Source organism: Balaenoptera musculus, chromosome 12 (assembly GCF_009873245.2).
Source record: "Balaenoptera musculus isolate JJ_BM4_2016_0621 chromosome 12, mBalMus1.pri.v3, whole genome shotgun sequence".
Taxonomy (NCBI): domain Eukaryota; kingdom Metazoa; phylum Chordata; class Mammalia; order Artiodactyla; family Balaenopteridae; genus Balaenoptera; species Balaenoptera musculus.
The window spans coordinates 49,271,069-49,297,645 of NC_045796.1; the positions used below are offsets into that span (position 1 = coordinate 49,271,069).

At 35.4% G+C, this 26,577-nt stretch overlaps 1 protein-coding gene across 3 annotated transcripts in view; it reads left to right on the forward strand.

Annotated features, from left to right (window-relative positions):
* REV3L (REV3 like, DNA directed polymerase zeta catalytic subunit) overlaps positions 1-26,577 on the forward strand; it is a 190,888-nt gene that overhangs the window by 9,264 nt on the left and 155,047 nt on the right. Inside the window, exon 1 of one of the 3 annotated variants that reach the window (XM_036871283.1) lies at positions 889-1,003. The exons of the other annotated variants lie outside the window; for them this stretch is intronic. The gene's annotated coding sequence lies outside the window, so the exon portion shown is untranslated. Of the gene's footprint in view, positions 1-888; positions 1,004-26,577 lie in introns of those variants that run through there. 3 annotated transcript variants of the gene reach the window in all.

Here is a 26,577-nt window from a genome sequence, read left to right on the forward strand (position 1 = left end):
TAACTTATAGTTTCCAGATAAGATACAGATAAGGCAGGAGTAGGTGTCTTAGGCAATTTAAAGAAAAACACTTCACTGTCTAGACATAAAGTAGATGCATTTTGAGACCAGAACAAATTATAAGTAAAACCCTCTTAATGACAGCTATGTAACCTTTTGGTGTGTGGTTGGGTGGGGTTTTTTTGTTTGTTTTTGGTTTTTATTTATTTTTTTGTCATTTCTTTTAAGTTTTCCAGATGATCTTCTGTGTTTCTTCCAGTTCTCTGTAGATTTTTAAGTATTTCACTTTTTTAAGTGAAAAATATTTTGTTGCTTAATTAGTATTGGCAAACTGGACTGTTTTCTGCAGCAGAAATTGAATATATGCCTAGGAAAGTAAATTTGGAGAAAAAAGGGCAGTAATTGTCTTCAGAAAACTTAGGGGTTTTTTTTTGTCCAATTCTGTTTTCTTTTTAGATGATAGCTGTGGGAAGTACTAAGATTTTGAGGTCAATTTCCTTGGGGACAGTTATTTAATTTTCTTTGGATTAAGAGAGCATTTACTATATATATGATTCAAAGAATAAAAGAAAGCATGTTACCTCAAAAATGCTTGTGTAGTATATAACAGTTTAACAAGAGTTTTCTATTTTTCTTCCATTTATTACAACTACCAAGGTCGTATAACAGGGATTAAAAGAAATATCTTATTTTGCATACATATTTATACTTCAAAGTAATTTATACATTAAATTAGGTTTTGTTTGAGATGGTGAAATGAAAGACTTTGTAAGTAAGAATACATGTTGATATGTGAAAAAATGTGAAGTTAAAACATGTTGGCATACTCCTAGTTTCTCAGAACAAGAAAATGACTAATCTAAATTTCATTTCAGAATAAAAACCAAGACAAGCCACATAAAAGCAACCTAAAAATTAAACTGTCATCATATTATTTGTTTTAAAACTATGGAATAATATATCTGAGGAAGATTTCTCTCAAAATTGTTTTTCTCAATTTCAAGTAAGTAATTTATTTTGGTTAATATATTGGGGATGAGGGGAGGTGGGGGTGAACCTTGGCATTGAAGTTGATAAATCTACTCATCCTTAAAGTAACAACTCAAATATTAACCACTTTAAAGCCTTCTGTGACTCCTTTGCCCATTCCCAAAAGATTATCTCTTTGGTCTTCCACAGTCCTAGCCTCTTTTCACATGGCTGATAAAGGACTGACTACACTGAGTGTTGTGTTTGTCTGTAGGAATAGTCATATGGCACTACCCTCGTGTGCCTCCTGCCCCTCACCCCTACCCCAGGACCCTCCACACTGCCTCTGCTGCTAAGAAACCCTGGATAAGTTATTTTATTTCTGTGAGCCTTAATTTCCTCCTCTGTAAAGTGAGTTTTAATAATTTCTACCTCACTGGATTATTATGATTAAACATGGTAAGCAGCAAATATCTGGCATATATAGTAACATAACTGTTACTTTCTTTCTAACCCTTCTAACTCCAGAATCTGCCACATTACTGCATATATACCAAGCACTCTTTAAAATGTTTGAGTTGAATTGAAATGAAAAATGGAATTTTTGTAGCATTTATTCATTCCTCAGAATAGGACAAACTAAAATACCTGTACATTGTGGTGTAAGGCTCTTTACAGTAGGTCACTGACTCATATGTCTAAAGTCTAGGTAATTACTGGTTTAAAACACTTTTAAAAAATTGGCTATTTTTTATAAGTACCCTACCCAGGCCTGATTTTTCTTTTTAAACTGTTGATGTGTGTGTGTATGTGTGCCTATACATATACATATATATACATATATGTGTGTGTGTGTGTATATATATAGAGAGAGAGAGAGAGAGAGAGAGACAAAACTATCCAAGCCTGATCTTGCCTTGAAAAAGGGCAGTGTTAAGCCATTGATCAAGGAGTAACTACAGTTTTCCAATACTGCCATTTAGGTTAAGTGTATTTCTTGTGAAAGAGCCTTATTTTCCAAAGCCATTAGTAGTGCCTTCTTTTTTTTAAATGATGGTAGAATGAGTTGGAAGTGTGTGTGCACCAGAGATCATAGTAGAGGTGACAGTGGGAACTATCGCTCTCTTCTTTTTTTGCCTTTTGTGAATTAGTAACACACACACAAAAATTGAAGCCTTTGGTTTTTAAACCCATTTAGTATTGTGCAATGTGGACCAAATGAATTCATTATTGCCTAGAGTTTCAATTTTCTTCACCATATTTTTTCTACATATATTCCCAGGTTTTGTTTTTTTTTTTTTTTTTTTTTTTTTTTTTTTTTTTTAAATTTTTTTTTTTTTAATATTAATTAATTTATTTTATTTATTTTGGTTGTGTTGGGTCTTAATTTCTGTGCGAGGGCTTTCTCTAGTTGTGGCAATCGGGGGCCACTCTTCATCGCGGTGCGCGGGCCTGTCACTATCGCGGCCTCTCTTGTTGCGGAGCACAGGCTCCAGACACGCAGGCTCAGCAATTGTGGCTCACGGGCCCAGTTGCTCCGCGGCATGTGGGATCTTCCCAGACCGGGGCACGAACCCGTGTCCTCCGCATTGGCAGGCAGACTCCCAACCACTGCGCCACCAGGGAAGCCCCCAGGTTTTGTTTTGTTTTGTTTTTTAATAGCATTGTCTTCTGGATTTTTCACGAAGTTATTAGAAAGATTTTCAAATTAATTTTGATGAATCACACTTTGGTTGATGTTGCTTAGTGATTATAAAATAGAAGCCAAGTTAGTCAAAAGACTTTAAGGTTACATCATTTTACTAACAGAGGTTATAGACCATTTATTGAGCCCTTACTGTGTGCCTTATTCTAAGTGTTTAATTTTCACAACTCTATAAAATAGTTACTACTATCCCCATTTTACAGTTGAGGAAATAAGGCATGAAGAGGTTAATTAACTTTTGCCTGAAGTTATTCAGCATATGTTTACCTCATAGCATGTGAGAATTAAAATGAGGGAACATGTATTAGGCCATTACCTGCCTAAACAGAAGAAGCAGAGAAGCAAAATCTGAGATGTATGTCTCCTAACACGTCCAGAATCTGATAATAGCCATTATTGAGACATGACAGTGACCATGAATGTATTCTTATTCATTAATTTTTTTTTGTAATAAATATACCCTGCTACTCTGTACTGACCCTTTTTTTCCTGAGCAATATTAATGTCTCCTCTCAAATTCATGTTCCCATTTGAACTGGATTATTTTGTTTTTATGTGTATGTGCTTATAAGGTGATGGTAGGGCTTTACTATAATATCAATCTTATATAAAATATTTTTATAAGTTAATTAAATAGTATATGGATATATTCTCATTGTGAAATTTTAAAAAGCAGAAACAGGTAAAACAAAAATTTTCCTTGGCCACTAATCCTATTCACCTCCCCACTGGTATCAATTTTTGTATAACAAACCTGCCCCAAAACTTAGTGTATAAAACAATAGCCATTTGTTAGCCCATGATTCTGGCATGGGCTCAGTTCAGCACTTCTGCTCCTGCTTCTGGCTGGGCTTGCTTATGCGGCTGCAATCAGCTGAGAGGTTGTCTGGAAGCCAATTGGCCTAGAATGGCTTCACTCCTATGTCTGGATATTGGTGCTGGGGTGGTGGAGAGCCATGTGTCTCCAGCAGGCTAGCCTTCATGTGGAGGCAGTAGTAGGATTTGTAGGAGCAGCAAGTGAAGGCAAGCCCATATATTTTGTCTTTTCTGATGGACCAAAGCAAATCACATGGCCAAGCCCAGAGTCTGTGTGGGAGGAATTTCCTAAAAGTGTGTGACTCATTAGGGAGCCATTACTGCAACGATCTGCTATACCTCTGTTGCTGGCCGACTCATTTTTCAGGAAACATTTGTCAGTGTACAGTGCCCTGCTCTTGAAAAAGTATAGTGTTTAAGCAATTTATTTACCATTTCAGATAAATTTAGTTAATTTCTTGTTCTCAGTTGTTTTATTCCATTCTCATCATCCTTTAGCATCATTCCTGGTCCCATTCACCCAGCAAATTTAATTGATCACCCACTAAGTGCACAAAAGGCCATCATGAGATGAGGAGCAGATGGAGCAATACTACTGTGTTCATCATCAAAGTTTCTTAAACTTGTCCACCTGTCTGCTTCATTATATGAACAATATTCTATAAAAGCAGACAATTACCAACAGATTTTTTTAAATGACCAACAGCTCACACCAGCCTGAATATATCTTATGTACTACATTTTTTAAATGTCTTACAAGGATTTCTTCCAGTAAGAAGAACTATAACACAGAGGTTGTTTCAATCTGTACTCCCACCAGCAGTAATGAGACTTGTTCCAGATTTTCACCAAGGTTATGATCTCAAATGTTTTGATCTTTACCAATCTAATAGATAAAAATTATGGATCTCAGTGTAGTTTTAATTTGCATTCTTTTATTATGAGTGAGATTGGATGTCCTTCCAGATACTTGAGAGCCATTTGTATTTCTTTTTCAGGATACTACTCGTTTATCTTTTACCCACTTTTCTGTTGTGAGTCTTGGTCTTTTGCTTACTGATTCCAAGGAGCTCTTCATATATTAGGAAAATTGGTCTCTATCTGTGAATTGAGTTACAAATATTTTTTCTAGTTTGTTTATTCTTATGGTAAATACATTTTATTTAAATAATTTTTTTTCATTTTATAACGAAGTTTGTATCTTAAATGACGCTTTTAGAACACATTTAGTTGAGGTTAGGTTTAAGTATTAGCTTTGAGAATGGAAGAACACTTATTTAGAGAACTTACCTTTCAAAACCCTGACTTAAAATGAAAAGTTTCAAAAGGATCCTATCTTTGATATACTTTTTTCTCTTCTAAGTTTGGTGCTATCATGAGACCACTCTTTTTGACAGACCAGTCCAAGAAGTAGGATCATCCTTTGGAGGGTAATTTTTAGATGATTGACTGTAGAACATAGGTGGAAAATACATTTGTGTTACTTAGAATAATATTGCTTTGAGTCTTGTCTAGTTCAGTGTGCATTGTGTGTATGTGTTTGTGTGTGTGTGTGTAATGTGTACAGTATATACACATATATATAGTGGTAGTGTTTCAAGCAATGCTCTCGTATAACCCTTTATCTCTTTAGCCAGCCTTTACGTAATCAACCATATAGCTAGATTAGTGTGGCTACATTTGGCTATTGTTTTTCCAGTGGGCCACAAAGAAGAAAGACAAGCAGACTGTGACCTTTTTTGAGAAAGCAATAATGCTACCCGAAACCCAAATAATATCCTACATTTTTAATAAGATTGTAACGAGGTAGGAAGAGGATAGCAGAGGCATCTATGATATATGCAGCATCTGACATTATGAAATACTTTGACTTCTTCCCTTGAGTTCTATATAAAAGTGGATTAGAAAACTGCAAGGCTAAAGAGATTAGCATGTTTTAAGTCATTTAATGTAGTTCTCAAAAGTTTTTAAAGTTGGCAAACCCTTTCTTCATAATAATTTTACCCAGCAGCATCAAAAAAAGCAAAACCAAACAGGAATCCTTAAGTGATTTATAGTGAGGAATAGTAGAAAACCCTTTTTTGCCATGCTTTACATGGTTTTTAATTTTTCAAAGTTGTCAGGGTATTGTTTAGGGTCTGTTATATCATCACTATCTTTATAAATGTTTCATTGACAATTAAATTTTTCTATTTATTTGATACCAAATTGTTGACATACTATTATTTCCTTGATTGATTCTTTTAAAAAAATTCTAATATTTCTGAGGTTGTAATACATCTCACAATGTGTACATTTAACACAGTAATTTTTTCTCCTAAAAAGCTAGTATTCAACTGATGGTACATCTTATAATGATGACTTCCTGAAGGAAATGTGACATTTCATAATTTGTTTTCTTTTTTTTTTTTTTTCCATCATTTGTTTTCATTCTCTACTTATTTTTAATCTAATCTGTCATGGAATGAGACTTTCCCACTTTATTTTGTTCTTCATTTTTGCTTTGCATCTCTAATTGTTTTAACTTTTGTATATTTTGATGTTGTGTTATTGGCATATAAAGCTTTATAACTGATAGGTCTTTTATAGCAGTACTTTTCAAACTAATTGTGGTGAAGAATCAATTTTTTCTGATACCTCTTTAAAATACATTAAAAATGAATTACTAGGGACTTCCCTGGTGGTGCAGTGGTTAAGAATCTGCCTGCCAGTGCAGGGGACACGGGTTTGATCCCTGGTCCCGGAGGATCCCACATGCTGCGGGGCAGCTAAGCCCGTGCACCACAACTACTGAGCCTGTGCTTTAGAGCCCGCAAGCCACAACTGCTGAGCCCACGTGCCACAACTACTGAAGCCCGCATGCCTAGAGCCTGTGCTCTGCAACAAGAGAAGCCACCACATTGAGAAGCCCACACACCGCAACGAAGAGTAGCCCCCGCTCGCCGCAACTAGAGAAAGCCCGCGTGCAGCAATGAAGACCCAACAGAGCCAAAAATAAATAATAAATAAATTTTAAAAAAATCCACCTCTTTAAAAAAAAAAGTGAATTACTAGAAAAATGAAATGAGAAAGAAAACCCAACAAGCTCCCTTTTTGTATTATTATATTATTAAACAGATATAGAATTCCTGTCAAATTGCTGTAAGAGTTTCTAGTTTGATACTTGTCTTGTTGCAAACCTATAACAAACAACTCCTTCATAGACTGCATTTGAGTAGCACTGTAGATATCTTTTTTTAATCAGTCTAAAGAGACCTTTTAATTTTCTTGAATCCTGTTTCTTGTTCCACATCAAAATTATTAACTATTTCCTTTTAGTTTGACTATTTCCATGTTGTATAATTGCCTGTCACTATTTTTAATTCTTAAGTCATTTCATTTTTTTAACCCCATCTGAGGATCTTTCCAGTAGAGGTTTTAAACTATAAAAATTTGCTATAATTGATGTATTTGATTTTTACTCCTATAATTTTATACTTTTTAATAATTCTGTTTTACTCTTTGCTTTCTGTTTTTTGCAGCATAAACTCTTTTATGTGCTTTGTTAAAAAGCATGATACAGTAATCACTTTTAAAAGCATATATACAGAAATGTAGTTTTTTTTTTTTTAATGCATTATAAATTTATTTATTTGTTTTGGCTGTGTTGGGTCTTCGTTTCTGTGCGAGGGTTTTCTCTAGTTGCAGTGAGTGGGGGCCACTCTTCATCGCGGTGCGCGGGCCTCTCACTGTCGTGACCTCTCTTGTTGTGGAGCACAAGCTCCAGATGTGCAGGCTCAGTAGTTGTGGCTCACGGGCCTAGTTGCTCCGCAGCATGTGGGATCTTCCCAGACCAGGGCTCGAACCCGTGTCCCCTGCATTAGCAGGCAGACTCTCAACCACTGCGCCACCAGGGAAGCCCAGAAATGTAGTTTTAATGATAAAATTCGGGAACAAATAAAAAATATTTTCTTTTATGTGATACAAGGAATTTAGCTTATTTTAATTTTTATACTCTCAGCTTCTGAGTCTTTAACTTACAAATGTTGAGTGTTTTAAACAGTATATCTTCTCTTTAAAAAAATTTTTAGCTTATGTGTTAAATTTCAGTAGAACAGTTTAGACTTACCTCTATGTATTAATTTTGTATGGAGCACCACCACTCATCTATTTATACCACACCGTTTATACCCATTCTTGAGTTCCAGGTTTAATTTTTTTTTTTTTTTTGGTTGCCTCAAATACATTTCCAGGTACTATTTTTCAGGAGATATCCAGGTGGTTTACTTTTCTGAACCCTTGAATATCTGAAAATGGCTTTTTTTGTGTGTACATGTTAATGAGAGCATGGCTCAAAATGGTATTCTTGTGTCCCAGGCTTTTCCTTTAAAATTCTCTAAACATTATTCTGGTGTCTTTGAATTTTGACTGAGATAAGAAAGTCCTTTTGATGTAGAGATGCTGGTGTTTTTTTATTTTGGGATAGTTCTTCCATTATGCCTTTGATTACTGCTTTCATTCCATTTGTTATGCTGTTTTTGTTTTTAAATTAATGAAATACCTGTTATTTGTGGATTGGTTCACATTTCTTTTCTATACCTGTCTTCCCTCTTATTTTTAACTTTGTCCTTTCACATTCTTGGTGATCCTTTTTGTTTTCATCTTCTTACATTACTGATCTATTTTCCTGTAACACAGATTCTATTCTTTCTTACCTCCAGTATGGATTTTAATTTTGTTGTTTATATTTCTTTCCTTTTCCTTATCTCTTAGCATTCCATTTATATCTTAGTCTATGTATGTCTATTGTGTTTTTATTCCTTCCTTTTTTAACTTATCATCTTTCCTTATAAAAGATGTTTCACAGAAACTGTATTTTCTTGTATCTTATCGAGAACACAGCAGATACTGTCTACATTTCTTCTGTTTCCTAATGTAAATTATCACAGATTCTTTTCTTTGGCATCTTAAGAAGGTGTGCTGAATGTTTGTATAGGTCCCAAGTTTATCCTTCTATGAACAAGAGGCTATTTATCCACTCCTGGTGTTTGCAAGTAGGCAGAGTATGGAAAGTCCAATTGATTATCTTCATTTTTGCTTATAAACTGATAGAATTGCCTTCCCAGATATACAGAGCTAATAATTGAGCACAGCCCACTTAGATGAAAACATTCATTTAGTATGCCCCTACTGGATTGAGGTTTAAGAGTTTTCCCCCGTTCTGACTGCACAGTCTCTGTCATGTGGGAGCAAACTTATACCCAGATAACCTGAGGATCTTTCTTTCTGTCTGTTTTTCTGTCTTCTCTTTCTGTCTGTCTGTCTTTCTATCTTTCTTTTCTCCAGAGCATTACATGAAAGTCTCCAGGTTGTAAAGGCCCTTAGGACTTCTGGTGGTTTTTATCAGTGAGGGAAGCTCATTTAACATCCAGAATGGAGAGATCTATGCTCCATCAGTTTTGTTGATACTAGGAGTTGTGTTTTTAGAATAGATGAAGAAAGAGAGGTATTGAGTGAGAAAATATAACCTTGGTATTGAGTGAGAAAATACAATCTTACATATTTTAGAAAGATTTTAGTAGGGAACTGGTTTCTGTTGGAGCAGATTATATCTCCAAGGTAGAGAATAGTGCTGTATATCTTAAATATTTTAGTGAAAAATTGGAAGAGTTATTTTGTATTTCACTGATCCTAAGATGTTTATCCTCCCCTGCCGCCATTTTTACATCTCAGTAATTGGGATGGGTCTTACAATCAGTGATGCACCATATTTAATTGGAAGCATATTCTTTCTTAGTAGTACAAAAAATGATGTCTTATAATCATTGGCATTTTACATTCAGTGAAATATATAAATAGATGTTTAGCTTAGTGCCATTCTAAATTTAATCTCCTCACTTCTTGTGGGTAAAAAATTAATAGCTTTTTTCCCCCTGACTATTTTGGTCTTGGGTTAACTCTCTAGCTTTATTCACCTGGAAACCTGATAGAGATAGAATGTCAGTTGTGTAACCAAGCACCATTGCTTTTGGTAATAATGAATCATGATTAGTAAAGTACATGTGGACTGGGAGGACTGTGAATAAACTGTAGAGACCAGTGTGAGGCAACAGCTTTGGGCTTTCCTGGGTGTGATAACTCTTATAGTTGAGTGAGTCTATTGTGAGACTGGGAATCTATGTCTTTAGGACTGGAATTGGTGGTTACTATTTGGTACTTCCAAGCTAGGGTAGTTACTGCACTGGTCCTTGTGATTGCGTTCTCTTTTACCTGACCTGCCACCTGGGGGCCAAAGAGAATACTCCCTGAATTGCTGTGAAGACTCCTACTGAAGAATAACTACCTGACACTGCCTTGCTGGCATGTTGTTTCATGTTTTATATCTTGCTAAGTATAACCAGTATCTAGTGTGGCCTCTTTGGGTCATGTACGTCTCAGTGTCTACTAACAACAGTGGTGGTGTTCTTGTGTTTGGTGATTTTATTTAACATTTTTTTTTGTTTTCAGTATTTGCTGAGTGAAGCTGTATTTATTACTTATTCTTAGTAAGAATTTTAAATTATAAATATATAATATGAGAATATCTGTAATATGTATAGGGTAAGGGATATAAAAAACATCTATTTACTACCCAGAATAAACATTACAAATATCTTTGAAGTCTCTGATTGCCTCTTCCTCTCTTATCTAATTTTGGTTAATCGTTTCCTTGTTTTTCTTTATAGTTTTACCTCGTTTGTAAATATCCCTAAACAATATATTATTTGGTTTTATCTCTTTAGAGTTATTTATGTGTGTCTGTTCTTCTGTGATTTCCCCCTGCCCCAGCCCAACATTATGTTTTAGGGAATCACCTATGTTGAATTATATAGCTGTAGTTCATTCCTTTTTACTGCTGTATAGTATTGTGTTATATGAGTATATCACAATTTTATTTATTCATTCTCCTATCTGTGAACATCTGAGTTGTTTCCTGGTCTTTTTTTTTTTTTTAATCCCCAATTACTAACAATGCTGTTATGAAAACTGTTGTACGTGTCTTCTAGAGCATGTGTATAAGAATTTATCATGGCTGTACTAGGGGTGGAATTGCTGTGGTATGATGTGTACATCTCTATTTTATTGGGTAATGCCAAATTGTTTTCCAGAGTGGTTCTATCAAATTATATGCCCACCAGCAGTGTATGAGAGTTTTTGATGTTCCCCATCTTCACCAACACTTAGATTTGTCAAACTTAAGTTTTAAATGAATTCTTATAGGCGTAAATGATCTCCCTCATTGTGAGTTTGTATATTTTCTCTCACTAGTAAGGTTGAATTTTTCCGTATGTTTATCATCTGCTTATCCTATCAAATATTGAGAGGAATGTTAAAGTCTCCAACTTGTGGATTTGCTGGTTTCTCTTTCAGTTTTATCAGTTTTTGCTTCAAGTATTTTGAAGCTTTAGTTGGGTTCTTACATATTTAGGATTATTATATCTTCTTGGTGACATGGCTTCTTAATCCCTGGTAATATTCCTTATTCTGAAAGTCTTCCTTGTCCGTTAATAATATAGCCACTCCAGCTTTCTTTTAATTAGCTTTTAACATGGTATATCATGTCAAGACTTGTGAAGGGTCTGAGAGTTTTACATTCTTGCAAGCTAACAAGTTAACTTGCCACAAATTTCATAGATTAGACAGTAGATTCCTGACTTTCCAATTTATTGACTACTAATAAGGAGGAATTGCAGTTGGGAGATAGTTGCAAGTCAAGTACTGAGAAGTAGATTCAAAGACAACTACCACAGTACAGACCCATGGAGAATTGTCTCCTAACATACCTTTTCCCATCCTTTTACTTTCAACCTACTTCTGGTTTTATATTTAAAATGGGTTTTTTGTAGATAGTATATAGTTGGGCTTATTTGTTTACCTAGTCTGACAGTCTCTGTCTTTTAATTGATGTGTTTAGGTTTTTTACATTTAATGTAATTAATAATATGGTTGGACTAAACTCTATCACTGTGCCAGCTGTTTTCTTTTTTTTTTTAATTCTTATTAGTCATCCATTTTATACACATCAGTGTATACATGTCAATCCCAATGTCCCAAATCATCACACCATCACCCACACCCCCCGCCACTTTCCCCCCTTGGTGTCCATACGTTTGTTCTCTATATCTGTGTCTCAAGTTTCTGCCCTGCAAACCGGTTCATCTGTACCATTTTTCTAGGTTCCACGTATATGCGTTAATATATGATATTTGTTTTTCTCTTTCTGACTTACTTCACTCTGTATGACAGTCTCTAGATCCATCCACGTCTCTACAAATGACCCAATTTTGTTCCTTTTTATGGCGGAGTAATATTCCATTGTATATATGTACAACATCTTCTTTATCCATTCGTCTGTCAGTGGGCATTTAGGTTGCTTCCATGACCTGGCTATTGTAAATAGTGCTGCAATGAACACTGGGTGCATGTGTCTTTTTGAACTGTGGTTTTCTCTGGGTATATGCCCAGTAGTGGGATTGCTGGGTCATATGGTAATTCTATTTTTAGTTTTTTAAGGAACCTCCATACTGTTCTCCATAGTGGCTGTATCAATTTACATTCCTACCAACAATGCAAGAGGGTTCCCTTTTCTCCACACCCTCTCCAGCATTTGTTGTTTGTGGATTTTCTGATGATGCCCATTCTAACTGGTGTGAGGTGATACCTCATTGTAGTTTTCATTTGCATTTCTCTAATAATTCGTGACGTTGAGCAGTGTTTCATGTGCTTCTTGGCCATCTGTATGTCTTCTTTAGAGAAATGTCTATATAGGTCTTCTGCCCATTTTTGGATTGGGTTGTTTTTTTTTTTTAATATTGAGCTGAATGAGCTGTTTATATATTTTGGAGATTAATCCTTTGTCCGTTGATTCGTTTGCAAATATGTTCTCCTATTCTGAGGGTTGTCTTTTCATCTTGTTTATGGTTTCCTTTGCTGTGCAAAAGCTTTTCAGTTTCATTAGATCCCATTTGTTTATTTTTGTTTTTATTTCCATTATTGTAGGAGGTGGATCAAAAAAGATCTTGCTGTGATTTATGTCAAAGAGTGTTCTTCCTATGTTTTCCTCTAAGAGTTTTATAGTGTCTGGTCTTACATTTAGGTCTCGAATCCATTTTGAATTTATTTTTGTGTATGGTGTTAGGGAGTGTTCTAATTTCATTCTTTTACACGTAGCTGTCCAGTTTTCCCAGCATCACTTATTGAAGAGACTGTCTTTTCTCCATTGTGTATCCTTGCCTCCTTTACCATGGATTAGTTGACCATAGGTGCGTGGGTTTGTCTCTGGGCTTTCTATCTTGTTCCATTGATCTATATTTCTGTTTTTGTGCCAGTACCATATTGTCTTGATTACTGTAGCTTTGTAATAGTCTGAAGTCAGGGAATCTGATTCCTCCAGCTCCAGTTTTTCCCTCAAGACTGCTTTGGCTATTCAGGGTCTTTTGTGTCTCCATACAAATTTTAAGATTTTTTGTTCTAGTTCTGTAAAAAATGCCATTGGTTATTTGATAGGGATTGCATTGAATCTGTATATTGCTTTGGGTAGTATAGTCATTTTCACAATATTGATTCTTCCAATCCAAGGGCATGGTATATATCTCCATCTGTTGGTATCATCTTTAATTTCTTTCATCATTGTCTTATAGTTTTCTGCATACAGGTCTTTTGTCTCCCTAGGTAGGTTTATTCCTAGGTATTTTATTCTTTTTGTTGCAGTGGTAAATGGGAGTGTTTCTTTAATTTCTCTTTCAGATTTTTCATCATTAGTGTATAGGAACGCAATAGATTTCTGTGCATTAATTTTGTACCCTGCAACTTTACCAAATTCATTGATTAGCTCCAGTAGTTTTCTTCTGGCATCTTTAGGATTCTCTATGTATAGTATCATGTCATCTGCAAACAGTGACACTTTTATTTCTTCTTTTCCAGTTTGTATTCCTTTTATTTCTTTTTCCTCTCTGATTGCCGTGGCTAGGACTTCCAAAACTATGTTGAATAATAGTGGTGAGAGTGGACATCCTTGTCTTGTTCCTGATCTTAGAGGAAATGCTTTCAGTTTTTCACCATTGAGAATGATGTTTGCTGTGGGTTTGTCATATATGGCCTTTATTATGTTGAGGTAGGTTCCCTCTGTGCCCACTTTCTGGAGCGTTTTTATCATAAATGGGTGTTGAATTTTGTCAAAAGCTTTTTCTGCATCTATTGAGATGATCATATGGTTTTTATTCTTCAATTTGTTAATATGGTGTATCACATTGATTGATTTGCGTATATTGAAGAATCCTTGCATCCCTGGGATAAATCCCACTTGATTATGGTGTATGATCCTTTTAATGTGTTGTTGGATTCTGTTTGCTAGTATTTTGTTGAGGATTTTTGCATCTATATTCATCAGTGATATTGGGCTGTAATTTTTTTTTGTAGTATCTTTATCTGGTTTTGGTATCAGGGTGATGGTGGCCTCATAGAATGTGTTTGGGAGTGTTCCTTCCTCTGCAATTTTTTGGAAGAGTTTGAGAAGGATGGGTGTTAGCTCTTCTCTAAATGTTTGATAGAATTGGTAGAATTCACCTGTGAAGCCATCTGGTCCTGGACTTTTGTTTGTTGGAAGATTTTTAATCACAGTTTCAATTCATTACTTGTGATTGGTCTGTTCATATTTTCTGTTTCTTCCTGTTTCAGTCTTGGAAGGTTATACATTTCTAAGAATTTGTCCATTTCTTCCAGGTTGTCCACTTTATTGGCATAGAGTTGCTTGTAGTAGTCTCTTAGGATGCTTTGTATTTCTGCAGTGTCTGTTGTAACTTCTCCTTTTTCATCTCTAATTTTATTGATTTGAGTCCTCTCCCTCTATTTCTTGATGAGTCTGGCTAATGGTTTATCAATTTTGTTTATCTTCTCAAAGAACCAGCTTTTAGTTTTATTGATCTTTGCTGTTGTTTTCTTTGTTTCTATTTCATTTATTTCTGCCCTGATCTTTATGATTTCTTTCCTTCTGCTAACTTTGGGTTTTTTTTGTTCTTTCTCTAGTTCCTTTAGGTGTAAGGTTAGATTGTTTATTTGAGATGTTTCTTGTTTCTTGAGGTAGGCTTGTATTGCTATAAACTTCCCTTTTACAACTGCTTTTGCTGCATCCCATAGGTTTTGGATTGTCGTGTTTTCATTGTCATCTGTCTCTAGGTATTTTTTGATTTCCTCTTTGATTTCTTCAGTGATCTCTTGGTTATTCAGTAACGTATTGTTTAGCCTCCATGTGTTTTGTGTTTTTTACATTTTTTTCCCTGTAATTGATTTCTAACCTCATAGCATTGTGGTCAGAAAAGATGCTTGATATGATTTCAGTTTTTTAAAATTTACTGAGGCTTGATTTGTGACCCAAGATGTGATCTGTCCTGGAGAATGTTCTGTGCGCACTTGAGAAGAAAGTGTAATCTGCTGTTTTTGGATGGAATGTCCCATAAATATCAATTAAATCTATTTGGTCTATTGTGTCATTTAAAGCTTGTGTTTCCTTATTAATTTTCTGTTTAGATGATCTGTCCTTTGGTTTAAGTGAGGTGTTAAGGTCCCCCACTATTACTGTGTTACTGTCGATTTCCTCTTTTATAGCTGTTGGCAGTTGCCTTATGTATGAGATGCTCCTATGTTGGGTGCATATATATTTATAATTGTTATATGTTCTTCTTGGATTGATCCCTTGATCATTATGTAGTGTCCTTCCTTGTCTCTTGTAACATTCTTCATTTTAAAGTCTATTTTATCTGATATGAGTATAGCTACTCCAGCTTTCTTTTGATTTCCATTTGCATGGAATATCTTTTTCCATCCCCTCACTTTCAGTCTGTATGTGTCCCTAGGTCTGAAGTGGGTCTCTTGTAGACAGCAGATATATGGGTCTTGTTTTTGTATCCATTCAGCGAGCCTGTGTCTTTTGGTTGGAGCATTTAATCCATTCACGTTTAAGGTAATTATCGATACGTATGTTCCTGTGACCATTTTCTTAATTGTTTTGTTTTTGTTTTTGTAGGTCCTTTTTTTCTCTTGTTTTCCACTTAGAGAAGTTCCTTTAGCATTTGTTGTAGAGCTGGTTTGGTGGTGCTGAATTCTCTTAGCTTTTGCTTGTGTATAAAGCGTTTGATTTCTCCATGGAATCTGAATGAGATCCTTGCTGGGTAGAGTAATCTTGGTTGTAGGTTCTTCCCTTTCATCATTTCAAATATGTCATGCCACTCCCTTCTGGCTTGTAGAGTTTCTGCTGAGAAATCAGCTGTTAACCTTATGGGAGTTCCCTTGTTGTTATTTGTTGTTTTTCCCTTGCTGCTTTCAGTAATTTTTCTTTGTTTTTAATTTTTGCCAGTTTGATTACTGTGTGTCTCGGTGTGTTTCTCCTCGGGTTTATCTTGTATGGGACTCTCTGCACTTCCTGGACTTGGGTGGCTATTCCCTTTCCTATGTTAGGGAAGTTTTTGACTATAATCTCTTCAGATATTTTCTCGGGTCCTTTCTCTCTCTCTTCTCCTTCTGGGACCCCTATAATGCAAATGTTGTTGTGTTTCATGTTGTCCCAGAGGTCTCTTAGGTTGTCTTCATTTCTTTTCATTCCTTTTTTCTGTTCCACAGCAGTGAATTCCACCATTGTGTCTTCCAGGTCACTTATCTGTTCTTCTGCCTCAGTTATTCTGCTACTGATTCATTCTAGTGTAGTTTTTATTTCAGTTATTGTATTGTTCGTCACTGTTTGTTTGTTCTTTAATTCTTCTAGGTCCTTGTTAAACATTTCTTGCATCTTTTTGATCCTTGCTTCCACTCTTTTTCCAAGGTCCTGCATCATCTTCGCTATCATTATTTTGAATTCTTTTTCTGGAAGGTTGCCTATCTCCACTTCATTTAGCTGTTTTTCTGGGTTTTTTTCTTGTTCCTTCATCTGGTACATAGACTTCTGCCTTTTCATCTTGTCTGTCTTTCTGTGAATGTGGTTTTTGTTCCACAGGCTGCAGGGTTGTAGTTCTTCTTGCTTCTCGTGCTAGCTGTTTTCTGTTATTCTATCTGTTCTTTGCTTTTTTCCTCTTTTGGATTACCTGGATATTTTTTATTATTCCCTTTCTCTCTACTATCTGCTCATTTATTTATATCTCTTTTTGAAATTAATTAAGTGGTAGTCTTAGGGTTTGTAATATATATTTGTAACTAATCAAGTCTTCCATTATATACTAGTACCTAATTCCATATATACTATAACAACTTTATAGCTGTTTCCTCCAAATTCTTCCTGCTCATCCTTTGTGCATTTGTTGTCATGCATTTCACTTTTATATGTGCTATTAGCACACAATAGATTACTTCTATTTTTGCTTTAGACAGTCATCTTTTAGAGAAATTACAAATAAGATGTAAATGAGGTTTTATATTTACTTTCATTTATGTCATTTCTAGTGCTGTTGATTTCTTTATGGATCCAAGTTTCTGTCTGCTATCATATTCCATCTGCCTGAAGAACTTCCTTTATTATTTATTGTAGGACAAGTCTGGCGGTAATGAATTACTCAGTTTTTTTATTTTCTGAAAGACTTTATTTTTCCTTCATTTTTATAGAATACTTTTGCTGAGTATAGAATTTTAGATTGCCATTTTCTTTTCTTTTATCACTTAAATGATGTCACTCTAGGGAATTCCCTGGCATTCAAGTGGATAGGACTTGGCACTTTCACTGCCAGGGCCTGGGTTCGATCCCCGGTCGGGGAATTAAAATCCCCGCAAGCCTCATGGTGCAGCAAAAAACAACATAAAAAGATGTCACTCTGTTGTCTGGCTTGTGTGGTTTTGCTGTAATTCTTTGATTCTCTGTATAATAAATGTCTTCTTTTTTCTTTTTCTTGGTCTGTCTTTAAGATTTTCTCTGTCTTTGGATATGGTGTGTCTTTACCTTTGAACATGATGTGTCTTGTTTTGTTTGGTGTTCTCTGAACTTCTTGGTTCTGTGGTTTTCTATCTTTTATTTAATTTGGAAGAATCTCAGCCATTATCTTTTTTGTTTTTTTTTTTTTTGACCTGTTCTCTGTCTCCTTTTTGTGTGTGATTTCAATTATATGTACGTTAGATCATAAGATACTGTCTCATAGCTCTTGTGTGATTTGTTCTGGGTTTTTTCTGTTTTTTTCCCACTCTGCCCTGCCCCCCCCCCCCCAGTATGGTGAGATTTATCTTTAGGGAGATTTTCTTGATGATAATAGTTGTTGTTGATATTCCTTAAGTATTGTTATGTCAGAATGTGAAGTTACACTATAGAGGCATATACTTTTTGTCATGTCCTGAGATCTTTCACATTATTAGTAAAATATAAATTTGTAATAATTTTTGTTCCAACTAAAACCAGTCTGATTAGATTTGTGTACTATGAGATATGGCCCAGAATTGTTGTTATTGTGAAGATAGAATATAATGTAATAATTCCAGTAACTTATGAAGTAAGGTATGTTTTAGTTTTATATGCTGAAACATATTCTTATTTTTCTATGTTAATCACTTGAAATTCGTTGGATTTTCATTCTGAATTATGAAACAACTGAAAGTTGTTATTATAACTTTACATATTTAATTTGGAATAAGAAAATAATATTACATATTACCAAGTAGCTAGACCCAGATATGTTTATTTTACTCTCCTAGGACTGTATAGAATTACATAGACATTAGTTACAGTGTAAGTAAGAATTTAGCATTATTTTGTTTTGTTTTTTTTTAACCTGTTATTTGAGAAAGTGTTTTGGAGGTATAAATGGGATACCTTTTAAAGGAGAGATTTTTCAAGATCATTAAAAATTAATAAAACAATTAGTATAAATAAAACAAATTTAAAGCTTGGAAATTTCAAAGAGTAAAAAAAAGTTTTTTTGAGTAGATCAAGATGCTTTGAATTATCAAAAGTAATAAATGAGACTTATCTAGTTTCTTTTTATATTATAAGGTAGATGAATAAAAAGGAATACTATCTTAGAAGAAAGGAAGAGATGCTTCTAATTTTTTCCTTTACATCCACTGAGGTGTGTCAGACTTACAAAAAGAAAAAAAAAAAAAAGGAGTCTTTGGATATGTCTGTTTCAAGTGTCTAAAAGTTTAATCATAAAAAAACCTTACATTTGAAATCTGGAGCTTAAGAGTGTGGAATGGGTATTAGTATCTTTACAAAAGTTGTTTGAGGGGAATGAACTAGTTCATTGTAAGCATTTTTGTGTGGTCTCAGCTTTACCTAATAAAATATCTTGTCATTGATGAATTTTACTTTTTCACAGAGAGGAAAAGTGGTTTTTTTGACCCATGTCCCAGTAGCTGGCAGATTTTGAAATGAGGATATCTCTAAGTTGATACTGGAGAATAGTCACATAAAAGGACAAGGAGCCAAATGCAGGAAGAATTTTCTTTTTTGGCCGAAAAACCCAGTATATACAGATTCTTTTAAAAAATTGAAGTAAACTTGATCATGGGCAGTTTCTTGTTTAGTATGTTAAATTCCCACTATAGCCGCACCATAGACTCAATAACAGAGGGTTAGGCTTTTGCTGACAACTGTGATATTTTCTGGCTCTCTTTTTGCAGTTGTAGAACTGGAACACGGAATTGTTTTTCCTCTGAAAAAAAGGAATACTCTGAATTACTTAAATGCAATTGGAAACCTGATCCTACGCATATTGATATATGTACACACACAGAAAAGAAAAGTGAAACGTGTATGGTGATTTTTTTTTAATCCTAATACGTTTTTTTTCCCATAATTATTCTTTGATACATTATAGGGCTTTGGTAAATATTTATTGAAGAAAAGAAGAATTCTTTGCATATTATCTTAAACAGGTGACAAACCCTTACATGTATTATAGATTATGGACTTTCAAATCCATTCTCTGTCCATTTCTATTGTTACTTCTTTAATTGAGGTCTCATTATTTTTGCTTGGACCATCATAATAGCCTCTCACCTTGCCTTTAACTTCACCTTTATTTATTTATTTATTTTAATTTTTTGGCTGCATTGGGTCTGTGTTGCTGTGTGTGGGCTTTCTCTAGTTGCGGTGAGCAGGGGCTTCTCTTCATTGAGGTTCGCGGGCTTCTCATTGCAGTGGCTTCTCTTGTTGCAGAGCACGGGCTCTAGGTGCGTGGGCTTCAGTGGTTGCGGCACACAGGCCCTAGAGTGCATGGGCTCCAGTAGTTAGTTGCAGCATGCCGGCTCAGTAGTTGTGGCTCACGGACTCTAGAGCGCAGGCTCAGTAGTTGTGGTGCACGGGCTTAGTTGCTCCGCAGCATGTGGGATCTTCCTGGACCAGGGATCCAACCTGTGTCCCCTGCATTGGCAGGTGGATTCTTAACCACTGTGCCACCAGGGAAGTCCCCTAACTTCACCTTTTTTCACATCTAGCCCTTATAAGGTCACTAACGTGATCTTTTTTAAACCCAGATACCATCCAAATGTTGACATTGACAATGATACAGGAAAATAGGCGAAAAACAGCTAATAACCTAAATGTTTAAAAGTAAGGGATAATTACACCTATATGGTACCTATGGTCTGCTATGCAGTCATCAAAAATCTTACTAAGAAAGAATAGAAGGGAGAAATGTCCACTTGCATGACTAAGTGAAGAAAATAGGCTTCTTCAGAGTAGTTTGTACAGTATGATCCTTCTGTTTAAAAATGTATATAATGTAGGGACTTTCCTGGCAGTCAAGTGATTAAGACTTTGCCTTCCAATGCAGGGGGTGTGGGTTCAATCCTGGGTCAGGGAGCTAAGATTCCACGTGCCTCATGGCCAAAAAACCAAAACATGAAACAGAAGCGATATTGTAACAAATTCAATAAAGTCTTAAAAAATGTATATACTGTAAACACAGAGAAAAACAAATACACCAGAGTATGAACTGTTTATCTCCAGGTGGTAGAATTGAGTAATGTTTTTCTTTTTTGTGTTTTTTTCTATGTTTTGAATAAAAGCACTTTATAGTTAGGGAGAAAATTAATAAACCCAAACATATAAGCTATTCACATTATTCTGCTGTTTGAAGCCATCACTAGCTTCCCATATTCTACAGAGGTATTTCCCCAAAAGTAGTCCATGGATATAACTGCTTTAGAATCACCTGGTGTACTTATTAAAAGTAAATTTCTGGAGTCCACCCCAGGCATATGAAATAAAAACCTTTGGGGTTATCCTAGGAATGTGTACTAGCAAGAGCCACCTCTGATCGTTACATATTCTGAAGTTGTCAAATTGGCCTGCAGTATTCAGTAAAACTCTGGATGACATAAAACTTCTCCATGATCTGACACCTGAGTGCCTTTGCAGCCTCATCTTCCTCCCCAAGCACTTTGCTCTTCAGTTTGAACTGCTGGCCCTTGCTCAGATGCATATTTCATGGCTCTGCATTTGCTTTTACCTTAAGGAAAGCACGAACTCTGGCTGTTCTGGGTGTGGAGTACCTGGCATAATTTTGTCCCTCATAGAATGTTTGATGACTGGAATGACCATGTCCATTCAGTGAATTCTTCATATTTCAAAACTGTCCTGAGATATCACCTCTATTGTGAAGCTCTCCTGACTTCAGTCAACTCAGAGTTGATTGCTCCTTTGTGCTGTCATTGTACTTGTATCTCTGTTAGAGCAGTTATCATATTGACTTGTCTGGCTTCCCTATTTAGAGTGTAAGTTTCATGAGGGTACAGCAGTATGCTGCCAGTCTTTGTGTCCTTAGTGCTTGTTGCCTAGACATGCAGTAAAAATTAGTAGAAAAAACTCATAGTGGAAGGACAAATATTGTATGATTCCACTTATATGGGGTATCTAGAATAGTCAAATTCATAGAGAAAGAAAGTAGATGAGTGGTTACCAGGGGCTGGGGGAAAATGGGAAATGGGAATTTGTTGTTTAATGGGTGCAGAGTTTCAGTTTGGGTTGATGGAAAGAAATATTCTAGAGATGGATGGTGGTAATGGTTACACAACAGTGTGAATGTACTTCATACCATTGAATTGTATACTCAGAAAGGATTAAGATGGTAAATTTTGTATATGTTGTGGCACCAAAAACAAAAAAAAAACAAAACCACCTCATGAAGGTAAAGGCCTTGACCTATTACTCAACTTTCTTCTCTGCTGTTCCTAATGTTGTTTAGTTTTGTTGTTAATTGTTTTCTTTTGACGTGGTAGTACTTGATTATAAAGATGTTTGAAATTGATGTACAGAGAAGGCCCATAGGAAAATCTATAACAAATCAACATAATTTATAAAGTAAAGGGGAGAAACATAGTATCTACCTTTAAAAAGTCACATATTTAAAGAAAATATTATTATGATATTACAAATAGTAATTAAAATTGAAGTGGCTGTCACCTGCTACTAACCAGTGTATATTGGTGAAACAGAAGCAGTATTGCATTGTGGAATTTCAGACTTGGTAAGGTCAAAGGATCTTTTTTCCTCTACTTGGAATTGTTTTCCTGCTCAAGTCCAGGATGATTGTCAAGTGACACATTGAGTACCTTGGCAGTATCCTAAGTGGTTTTTATAGAGGATCTCATTTGAGCCCCTTGTAGCTCCATGAAGTAGAGACAATTCTATGCTCCTGTAAGAAAAGCATATGTGCTGTTAAATACTATTGACCTGGAACCATTGCAAACCCAGTTGTATGCGTGTGTGCATGCATATGTGTACATTCCTTCCAATACAGTGGTTCTCTCAGACTCAGTTTGCAAAATTATTTCTTTGGGAGCAGTTCAAAAGGTAGATTTGGGGACTTTTCACCTAGAATGTCTGATGGAGAAGGTCTGAGATGCTTCTGATTTAGGTAGCCCTTAGAACATTATATAAGAAATACTGTTTTGATGAAACATGACATTTTGGACTGGTCAGGGTCTCTTTTAGTAGCAAATTATTCTCATTATTGGAATGGTTAAAATGTAATAAGAAAGGCATATTATTATTTCTCCTTATGACTATATCATTCCTATCAACTCCCTGTTCTTGTCAATGATCTTTACATCTCTACTTTTCTTACCTTTTGCCATTGTCTGTCAGGTGTTGATAAATCCTGGTGAGTGACAGGCATGATGAAGGGAAGATATGTTCATTTCTCTGTTCTTTTTCTTTAATCAGTTTTATTGAGGTATAATTTACATACAACAAAATTGACCAATTTTAAGTATACAGTTAGGTAAGTTTCGACAAATGTGTGTGGTCATGTAACAGCCATCACCAGAATCATGATATTTAGGACATTTCTATCACCCTAAAAAGTTCCCTTCTGCTCCTTCAGTCAAACCCCCCTCCCCACCTCCAGCAACCACTGGTCTAATTACTATAGTTTTGCCTTTTCTAGAGTTTCGTATAAATGCAGTCATACAGTATGTAGCCATTTGTGTCTTCATCCACATTGTTCCATGTATCAGTAGTGTGTTCCTTTATATTGCTGGGTCATATTCCATTATATGGATATACCATTCACTGGGAGCTGGACATGTGGAGGTTGTTTCCAGGTTGGTCTATTATGAATAAAGATGCTGTGAACACTCATGTACAAGTCTTTGTATGAATATATATTTTCATTTCTCTTATAAATACTTAGAAGTGGGATTGCTGGGTCATAAGTTTACTGCATAAGAAACCACCAAACTCTTTTCCAAAGTAGCTGTATCGTTTTGCATTACCTCCAGCAGTGTTTGGGAGGTCCATTTTCTCCATACTCTCATCAACATTTGGTTCCAGTTTAGTCTTTTTAAAATTGAGTTCTTTCTAGTGGGAGTATAATGATATCTCAGTGTCATTTCAGTTTTCATTTCTAAGGACTAAGGGTACTGAACATCTTTTAATGTGCTTATTTGCCCTTGACATATCTTCTTTGATGAAGTATCTATTCAAATCCTTTGCCCATTAAAAATATTGTTTTCCTTCTGCTCTGGTCCCCCTGCCCCATTATTCCATTACTTGGCCCTGCTCCCCTTTTCTCTGTGTCCTTTGGAGAATGGTTTCTTACACTTAGAACTTCCCAGACTCCCAGCTCAGGCCCAAGGCATTTCCGTACTCTTCATGTAGAGTTGTGAATCTATATTATTTTATATGGGAACTCTTCATGATTCTATCTCCTTTCTGAAGTTCTCCTGTAACCCATGTGGGATAAATTTAATGAACAAATCACTTTTCTGGCTCTTTCTCTTGTGAGATGACTAGGATGTTTAATACCTCATTCCACTCTTGAGTACTCTTTTAAGATTTACAGAACCAATACTATCCTTTCCCCCTTTTTATACTTAGTCATTCCACTCAGGAGGTGGTATCTTAGGTTTCTTGGGTGTATTGCTTCCACATAACACAGACTGGTTGGTTGTCTTTCCCAGCCAAAACAGCATAAGCAACAGATTGAGCAGAAGCAGATATGAGAACCCAGCATTCTCTTAGTAAGCCAGACATTAGAGAGATTTACAAAAATGTAAAGCAATTTGTCTTTGCACTAATTTTTTTCTTTTGGAAAACAAAATGAAATGTTACTCGTGTTAATGTGTAATAGGTTTATTATTTTTAATGGATGAAAATGTCAATACTTTATGTATTTCTCAATTTTAATATGGTTTCTAATATGGTTAGTATTGGTATAACCCACATAAACAAAATTCTGTGGGGTCCTCCATAACTTTCAAGAGTGAAAAGCAGTCCTGAGACCAAAAGTTTTCAGAACTGCAATAGCTAGGGTTTATTGAGGACTTATTACATGTTTTTACTTATTTAATTCTTAAAACAGTACTATTACCTAGGTATTATTATCTCCAGTTTACTAATGAGGAAATTGAGGCAGAGGGGGATTAAGTAACCTCTCCTAGTTCATATAGTTAGTAAGTAGAGAAGCTGGGATTCAAACTCAGTTGGTCCTTTTCAAAATTTTAACCTCTTGCATTCTTCTTCCCAGTATACAGTTAATCACTAGTTCCTATTATTTCTTCATTTAAAATATTTTCATTTCTCTCTTTTCCTGTTGTCACATTCTAGTCCGGGTCCTTATTGCTTCATTCTTAGAGGCAACAACTTCTATTTGTGCTCCTTCTCTGTTATTGTCAAATTAATTGTCCAGATGTACAGATTTTCTCATTTTTCCCCTCCTATCCATAATCTATAATAGCTTGCTCTTGTGTACTACTTTAAGTCTATATTTTCCTATCTTTTTTTTTTTTTTTTTGTAGTTGTGTATAGCACTTATCCTCCACTTTGGGGACTCAAATTCCATGTATATGAGTCTGTGTAAAGTAGTCACATAGGTTACTGATGTTCATTTTTTTTTTTCAGACTTATTTCTTTGTGCTTTATTTTGGACAGTTTCTATTGCTGTGCCTTCACGTTTATTAATTTTTAATTCTGGCATTTATAATGTGCTATTAATTCATCCATTGTATTTTTCATCTCAAACATTTATTTTTCATCTTTGATGAGATGAAAATTTTGATTTGTGTTCTTTTTATATTGTCCATGTCTCTGCTTAACATGTTTAAGCATTCTTCTACTTTCCTTAACATATGGATTACAGTTATAATAACTGTCTTGATATCTTTGCTAATTAATATCTGTCATTTCTTGGCCTATTTCTATTGCTGCTTTTTCTTCTCATTATAGGTCATATTTTCCTGTTTCTTTTCATGCCTGATACTTTTTTATTCGATGCCAGACATTATGAATTTTACCTTGTTGTGTTCTGGATATTTTTGTATTTCTAGAAATATTCTTGAGTTTTATTCTGGGACACTGTTGAGTGATTTGGAAGTAGTTTGACACTTTCAGTGCTTATTTGTATGCTTGGTTAGGTGGGACCAGAGCAAAATTTATCTAGGGCTCATTTTGCTCCACTACTGAGGCAATAACTTATGATTATTCCACCTGATGTCCTGTGAGGTATGAGATTTATTCCCTTTCTGAATGAAACACAGATTATTCCTGCCACTGTCTGAGCCCCTGAAATTGTTGCCTCCGCTCCTTTTAGTTCTTTTCCTGCTTGGGGTAGATTCCTCACAAGAATGTGGTGATATTGCTCTAGAAAGACTTGAGGGGGACCCTCTGCAGATCAACCCCACTCTCTCTCTGCAACTTTCTCCTCTCTGATACTCTACCAGACAAATCCTAGCAATTTCCTCAACTGAGGGATATTGCTGGGCTCCACCTAGGTTCCTTCTCCCTCTGCTGCCTGGAAACTCTTAAGCAGGGAGCTATTGGAAGGAGCTCACTTTGTTTCCCTTCTCTCAGACTTACTCTCATGTACTAGCCTTTGTCCAGTGTCTGAAAACCATTGTTTCATATATTTTTCTGTTTTTTTCATTGTTTCAGGTAGGAGGGTAAATCTGTTCCCTATTACTCCATCTAGACTTGGAAGTCCTGTCTATTCATTTGTTATAAATGCAACTCAAGTATTAGCGCTCCTCCAAAATGTTGCATAATCCGTTTTTTAGTCAGGAATCATTTAGTTGCAAAGAACAGAAGCCCTTTCAAAGAAGCTCTAACAAAAAGATTTATTATAATACGGAGAAATCTTTCAGATCTTCATTGCATGGTCTTTTTTTCCATTCTCTTCTTTGCACACCAGTTTCCTCGGCAGAGTTCTTTCCATTTACCTTTGACTCTCCTTTGCCAGGGTATTAACTCTGGCTTTAACTTAATATGACCTTTCAGCTCTAGTCCTTATACTATGTAATCAGATTACCTATTTATGAGAATAGCCCTTAGGAGCCAGAAAATTAATATTAATCTTGGATTAGCAGGGTTCAGTAGTGACATGACCATGATTAATATTAAATAAAAGTAAAATTTTTTAATTAATAAGCATTTTAAAACAAGTATCTTGCATGAGAAATATCAACCTGTAAATACCAACTGGGAAGTTAAAGTCTCAAATAATACTCAATAAACACAATGTTTGTACCAAGGTAGCTCAGACATTTTGCTGATTTTTTTTGTTTTTTTTAATAAATTGATTGATTGACTTATTTTTGCCTGCGTTGGGTGTTCGTTGCTTCGCATGGGCTTTCTCCAGTTGTGGCGAGCGGGTGCTACTCTT